The sequence below is a fragment of the Centroberyx affinis genome, unplaced genomic scaffold (assembly GCF_046629955.1).
Source record: "Centroberyx affinis isolate AG114_WGS23_722 - 3 ecotype Tasmania unplaced genomic scaffold, CSIRO-AGI_Caff_v1 ptg001473l_1, whole genome shotgun sequence".
Lineage (NCBI taxonomy): Eukaryota > Metazoa > Chordata > Actinopteri > Beryciformes > Berycidae > Centroberyx > Centroberyx affinis.
In genome coordinates, this window is record NW_027279941.1 from 110,247 (window position 1) to 116,246 (window position 6,000).

The following is a 6,000-nucleotide window of genomic DNA, read 5'->3' on the forward strand; positions in this document are numbered from 1 at the left end:
ACAAATATGTGCATCAGACTCCAATATATACAACAGTGGAGTATGATGCATGTATTTGTACATAATTCTTATTTCTCTTATATAATAGCGAGCAAGGATCAAGCAAAAATTGGCAGAAATTTATTTGGGAACCATATCTAAAAAAATCACATAAGGGGAGCATCAAGACAAAGCTGATAGTTTAATGACCTAATAAAAACAAATAATAATTCTATTAATGTATGAAAGTTTAGATGTTTTGGTGGTGAATAATGCAGGGACTGGGCCTTCCTGGGTCTGGCTGCTGGATGATGTGTATGGGGTTGGTCTCAGGTTATCCAGCCATGACAGCCAGTGCTGATTCATGGGGCCTCAGTAACAACCTGGCACCTCCCTTTTACCCTCCTCCAACCCTCCCTCCCTCCATCCATCCCTCCGTCGGCTACACCCCGGCTGACACCCCAGCACCCAGCCACACAGGACTCCTTTGGGTGTGGGAGATGTTTAAAGTCTCTGTCATTTTGCCTCTTCCTCGCTCAAAATCCTTCTTCTGTCTGTGACCAAAAAAAAAAAAAATGCCCCGCCTCCCGTCCCCTCCTCCATCACCTCTCCATCCACCCCCCCCCCTCTTCCCCTCCACCTTTACCTCCCCACCCAACCCCTCCTGTGAGAGCCTGATAGACGCTCTCCAATATCCCGCCGGCATAAATCTTCCCCCCTCGAGTTGGCCACAAATATCTCAGCTATGCTGATTTATAGGGGCTGGCCTCCCTCGTCTGTTTCGAGAGAGAGAGAGAGAGAGAGGCCGCTGTGGCGTTTTGCAGGGCTGCATACGGGTGGGATTGATTTCTTACCAGCGAGCCTCTTCAAAAATAAGATGGCCTCCTTTGCAATATACTAGTAAAGAGAGAGAGAGACCATTGAGCACCGCTGATGGAGAGCGATAGAAAGTCACCTGTAAAAAAAAAAAAAAAAAGGTCAGCGAGGCAGTAAACAGGCAAATGAGCGGGTGATGGGGAGTAGACTGAGGCGTTCCAGGCTGGGATGGTGAGTTGAAGAGGCTGACATAGGGCTGGGTGATATGGTTGAAATCAATACCATGATAATAAGGATTTTTCTCTATATCAGTATATATGACGATATGGTTCATGTATGCAAAATCACGTTAAATATGAATGTTCAACAAATGAATGTTCATCTCATTGAACCGAATGGTGATGTTAGGTGAGAAATATTCAAATAATATTCCTACCATACCTCATTTTATGAGAGTTTTTAAGTAAAATTTGCTTGTCATCATCAATTTAGACAGCAGAAATGTGTGTCACGATATCAAAATATCTTCATATCATCACGATATGATTCCACTGAAAGACGATAAACGATAATATTGAGCCCTAGGTTGACAGATAGGTGTACCACACTCTCACCGCACCTTGCCTCTTGCGCTTTTGGTGCCTCACGCATGGAAAAGTGGGAATTAGCCGTATGATAGAAATCATGTCTTTTTTTTTCCCAAGCCCTGTAAGACAGAACAAACGCCTCTTTACTCTCCGAGATCCGCCAGTTCCTCCTCCCAGCGTACTGTAGAGGAATGACTCGAAAGAAAATGAAGCAACAGGGGGTGGGTGGCTCGTGTGCATCTCTCTGGAAACACACATGACGTACAGACACTAAAGCACAGCAGCCCGTCATTTCAGCTTCTTCGGCTTCTATGGAGCCTTGCGTCAGTTTTCTCCTCTTGATCACACAGCAAGAGTAGAGGGGGGGGCAGCCTGCGGGGGCGACCGGTCCTCTCCACGCCACATGGTACATTGGCCGCGATGTGAAACGAGCTCCTGCGGTGCCGCGGCTTCATCTTGCGACACTCGCAGCCATCAGGTGCCGTCCGACTTGTCAAGAAGCCATTTGCAGAGAGGAGTGACGAGGACGCATTCTTAAAGTAAAATTCGGCCTTTATTAGAAATCAGATATGGATTTGATATTGTTAGGATGTTTTACGATGATTATTGTTGTTATAATATAGTGGCTCAGAGGCTTTTTCACCCGGACAAGAATAAAATTTAGGGCATTTTTTTAGCCTGAAAATGGCCAAATTTAAAGATTTTAGTTTCTTTATTGTCACATATAAAAATTTAAAAGATAAGGACACAATGTGTAATTTGCAAGTGAATGTGAAGGAGAAAAGTGGCATTCTGCAAGTGGCATATTGCAAAAAATAATTACAAAAATGTAAAATACACAATTTGAATGGATCTATAAATAAGTTTAGACATAGTAAAAAAACAGAGACATAGTTCAGCATAGTACTTGACAACAATGCATCCCATTTTTAGCCTGAAAATGGCCAAATTTAAAGATTCTTCTTTATTGTCACATATAAAAATTTCAAAGAAAAGCATACAATATATAATTTGCAAGTGAATGTGAAGGAGAATAAAAACCCTCCAGGGGCTTGAAAAGTGGCATTCTCCAGGCAGCATATTGCAAAAAATCTCAATTACAATCACAATTACAGCAATGTAAAATACACAATTTGAATGGATCTATAAATAAGTTTAGACATAAAAAAAACGGAGACATAGTTCAGCATAGTACTTGACAACAATGCATCCCGTAACACCCATCTACTACACAAGTATAAAGAATCAGAATCATCATTTTGAATATCGAAACCCAGCACTGGCCTTCAAAAACCCATATTTGTCAAACACTAATGCATACTGACATTAATGGAGATTCTGAGTGCTACAGTGTGCAGTTTCAGCCTGCATCTATATAGCATGTTAGTGCAAGCATTTGATCCCTTTTGGTTTGAGCCAACCAAAAAATCTGTGAGAAACAGTGAATACTTGTATTTTTTTTTTGTCACAAAGATAGCCAAATTCCACAAAATACTGAATATCAGCTATCGGCAGCTTCAGTCCTGCAAACCTTCAAAAAAGTATTGGTATCGGCCTTCAAAAACCCATATCTGAACCTCACAGCAAATACGAGGCCAGGCTCCCAACCCTGCTATTTCGAACTCGACCCTAGATACTGTTCTGAGAAACGCCGCCGAGAGATACCTCGACTCAACAGTCCGTGCGGTTTGTCGTGCGAGACTGGGCCGAGTCCTGCGTGTTAACGTTGGAGTGGAGATAAGCGTCCCTTTTCTCCCTCCTCTGAAATGCCCTGGGCCGGAGAGCAGATAGTGCTCGGGCTGCAGTGATAAACGTTGAAAAGGCACCCCCTCGCCGTTATCTGAGCCCGCACAAGGCCGGGCTGGACCGGGGGAGTGTCCTTCGTTGAGGTAGAGGTAGATAGTGAAACAGAGGGAGTGAAAGAGAGGGACACAAGTAGAGAGGAGGGGACAGGTAGGTAGTAGGGGTGTGCGGAGATGTCGCTATTTAGGGGTTCGAGCCTGTGGGGCTGCAACCCTATTGTTTTTGTGTGGGTTTATTATTATTAATGTTGGCGCAAATTGCCGTGAGTTGGTATATCGCAGAGACATCAAATTTGGCCCAGTGACAGATATTGTGACCCATTACTAGCTCACCAAATATTTAACCAATCGGCCTGAAGGTGGCGCAATAATTAAAGGTTTTACTTTAAAGGCCATAACTTCCACACCGTTTAGATTAGATTAGGATTAGATTAGGTTAGGTACTTCATTCATCCCCGAAGGGAAATTAGGGCTTTCAGCAACTAATAACAACAAAACAAACACAACAAACATCAAATAACAAAACAGTGCCCCATCCCAATCCCATTCGCGAATTTTGAAGGTTTTATGTGCCCTAACAAAGTAAGTGGCTAACAAATGGCTAACTGTCTTAGAAATTGAACTACAATGTTTTTGTCACATAATAACACGTCATAACGCACAATAGTCCGCCATAAAGCCTCTGAACTGTAGTACTTGCACTCTTTTCAATTTAGATTGTAGATTTACTCCAATTGTAGTTTTTTACTCCAATTGTAGTTTTTTAAAATGTTATTAAATTTTTGAATTTGCTAGCGCGCTAGCTTGCGTGAAGCTGAAGCTTTGAGTGTTTGTGATGTTTGGGGAACGCTCCTCTGCAGTAGTTAATTTTTTCCACAGGTTAGCCTAGCGTTAGCTTCCTCCTAATATGGATTACAATTATGCTGTGATGATTTGTCGAAATTATCTCATAACAAAATGTTACACACAGAGTTTTTTTTTCGGCATCAGTCCAAAACCACATTCAAAAATTAATTTCCACGGTGGCCTACAAAAAAAACGGCATCTCTCTATTGGCAAGCTTATATCGATCTAACAATAGTTGAGTAAATTTCACAAGGTCTGCACTCAGTATGTCTATTGTTTTCCGTTCCGTACTTAATATCCTGATAGTGCCACAGGATATTTGTTGTTATATTTAGCCCTGTGTCTTATGCCTCTCTCCCCAATTTTATCAGACCTTCTATTTCTCTGGAGAGCCTCTAAATTACTGTGCATCAGTAGTGGTAGTTTTCTCCTAACAACCCATTGAGTTTCACATTCAAGTACACTTCCCTTCCCAAATCCCTTAAATTAACAGAAGGTTGAAGATTTGCACATACAGAAAATCTTTTTTCATAAAGGCATTTTTTTAATCCCTGAATCACAAATTTGACTTTTTTTTTCCTACCAGTGAGATTTTTGCTGTATTCAGGTTACTAGGCAAGCCTCCACTCAATATAGCATAGAGTTAATATGACATAGGTTAAAGGACCAATCTGTAATTGCAGGATGGACCTGTCATCCGACCAACGGCATTGTTTTCTTAGTATTTAACTGGATTTAAAATTATTTCTTTGCTTCTTTTCCGAGTTTTTGATGCAGCTAAATATGTTTTGAGGCTGTAACAAATTTGAGGCTACAAATACTGTTCACATTTATAACATAGGCAAATTTTTGGAGTAAAACGGACCTGTATACTGACTTATGATGGTCTAAGAAACTTCCAAAAAGCTTTTTTTTCCATCTACACGTGAACGTTAGATTCCTGATTGAATGTGATATGAACCAAAACAGATGCAAGAAACATGACTATAAACATGGAATTGAGGCATTGGAAAAAGGTTTCTCCTGGGCAGAGTGAAGCTGTTTGTTTGCCTTCTGTAGTGTTCACATAGACCTTGAGGTCCAAACACACATATAGGTCAAGCAATGGGAGGAAGATAATACAAGTGTGCGCTGAAAACATGAGGCCTTTAAGAGGAAAGAAGGACCTCCCCCCTTCTTTTCTATTCCTCTCTCTCATTCTTTCTTTCATGCATACCCTATAGGATCCACCTTTTGGTGTGCAGGAATAAAGCTCACCCATCTTTTTCTTCGCAGGAATCCACTTTGCCCATCTTTTATTTGAAGGAATAGAGTTACCCACATTTTATTTGAAGGAATAGGCTTTATCCACCTTTTTTATTTGCAGGAATAGAGTTTGTCTATACCTTTGATTTGCGGAAATAGAGTTTATCCACCTTTTTGTTGGTAGGAATAGAGCTTACCCATCTTGTTATTTGCAGGAATAGAATAGTACCTTTTTTTTTTGATGATTGATTTTTACGACCTGAATTCATAGTACACATCTTAGTAAGTAGTATCAAACTGATGAAAGCTACATAAAATCTTTTCATAAAAGGGAAAAAGCAGAAATTAATGTTTTCAAAAGTATAATTGATTTTTCTTCATATTGTGGGTTGTTTGACTTTTGACAATCATGGACTGGAGGCCATAATTTGCCGTCCTTTTCATTTAGCGCTACTTCACTTTTTTAAAGTGAAAGAACCTTGAATGGGAAAGGCCCAAGACATGAGGAAACACAAAGCATATGCTTTCATCAGACTTTCCCTTCAACTTGTGACAGAACGTAGCCACAAGAGGTAGAAAAGGTGTTCTACTGCCATGGAGAAAGAGTCACTTGCCTCTGAAAGATTTATGGGCTGCAGAGGGATGGAGTGTACAGAGTTCATGCAGCTGTTGACTGCACAACCAGCACAAACGACTCCTATAGAGAGAAAAAGAGAACGAGAGCG